This window comes from Arachis duranensis, chromosome 3, assembly GCF_000817695.3.
Source record: "Arachis duranensis cultivar V14167 chromosome 3, aradu.V14167.gnm2.J7QH, whole genome shotgun sequence".
In the NCBI taxonomy this organism is placed as follows: domain Eukaryota; kingdom Viridiplantae; phylum Streptophyta; class Magnoliopsida; order Fabales; family Fabaceae; genus Arachis; species Arachis duranensis.
Window position 1 is genome coordinate 116,952,531 of NC_029774.3, and position 1,801 is coordinate 116,954,331.

A 1,801-nucleotide genomic window follows, 5' to 3' on the forward strand; every position below is an offset into this window, starting at 1 on the left:
TCCCTTTCAGAGCATTTCCTCCCATGCAACGAAGCCAACATTGAAATAACCATTTGAATGATTTAATATCTTCATTTTTCATCAAAGCGCATCCAAGAAGTGTTAACTGACTGTGGTGATTCACCCCGACAAAAGAACTACAAACCAAATTATACCTAAAACAAATTAGGAGAAAACAGAATTAAAATCATTACATACACCCAAATAATGATTTTTTACACCCAAAAAATCCAATATACACCTCTGTAGCAGATTCATAAAACAACACATAAAACAGAATTAAAATAATTAAATACACCCAAAAACATCCAATATACACCGCTTTTGTAGTAGATTCATAAAGCAACACACAAAACAGAATTAAAATCATTAAATACACCCAAATAATGATTTTATACACCCAAAAACATCCAATATACGCTTCCGCAACAGATTCATAAAACAACATTAATTTAGCATCATGAACAAGAACATCATATTACCTGTTTGTATTGTAGGTGGTGTCGAATGAAATAACATCTCCGAAATACTCAAAGGCAACTCTGCTCCTTGCGTCAGCCCAAAAAACCAGCTTAATCGACTAATCGTCCTCAAGTTTGAGCTCAAAAAAGAAATTCTGTCGAAATATTCTTTTGCATCTTCTTGTTCCAAAATATTCCGCACTTCTCTCGTGATGTAATTCCTCACATCTTTTTCAATAAAATTTAACTCAAGGTGACCCCCGGCTGCTGCAACAAATGATTGGTAAGTTTTGCCTGGTCTGATACCGGCTTCCTCGTTATTCTCTGTTGTACGACAGATGGACATGCTTAGTTCCCTGTGCTGTTCAAGCATCTCTGTTTGAGTTGGACAGCAAGGATGTGAATGATGCAACACGACCTTCGAAATGATCCAAGCACCAACATCCTTCATTGTGTGTATATAAATTCTTGCAGGACAATTTAAACCAGTTGTGGGATTTATCTTCTCGATTGGAAATATTTTATATTTCCGTTTTTCCTCTCTGCTACATGTAATTAATTGATTCTTAATTTCGTTTCCCTTCTTATTTGTGCTCCGAACTCTTGTAGAAAAACCTGCAGCCTTCGCATAGTTCTTGTAAAATTTTGTAGTATCTTCAAGGGTGCTAGAAGTCATTCCAACCTTGGAAACAAACTGGTCATCAACAACATAAAGGGGCTGCAAAATACACCCAAAAATACACCATGTTAAAAACAAGGATATACTATAGAGTTTCTGCACGTCATAAAAAATAACAATTCAACTAAAATACACCCAAATGTTCCTGATCTACACCCGAACGACAATAACTCAACTAAAATAATAAGAAAATCCATAAACTGTAAATACACCTAAACTTCCCTAAAATACACCCAAATAGTTCTGACCTACACCCGAATGTCTGGTATAAAATGCACAAAATTAATCAAAACTAGTACATTAGATTCAATACACAGTCAATGTTGATGAGCGGATAATTTATACGCTTTTTGGCATTGTTTTTAAGTAGTTTTTAGTAAGTTCAAGCTACTTTTAGGGATGTTTTCATTAGTTTTTATGTTAAATTCATATTTCTGGACTTTACTATGAGTTTGTGTGTTTTTCTGTGATTTCAGGTAATTTCTGGCTGAAATTGAGGGACTTGAGCAAAACTCTGAAAAAGGCTAACAAAAAGGACTGCTGATGTTGTTGGAATCTGACCTCCCTACACTCAAAACGGCGTTGGAACGTAGACATCCAGAGCTTTCCAGCAATATATAATAGTCCATACTTTATTCGGAAATTGACGACGTAACTTGGT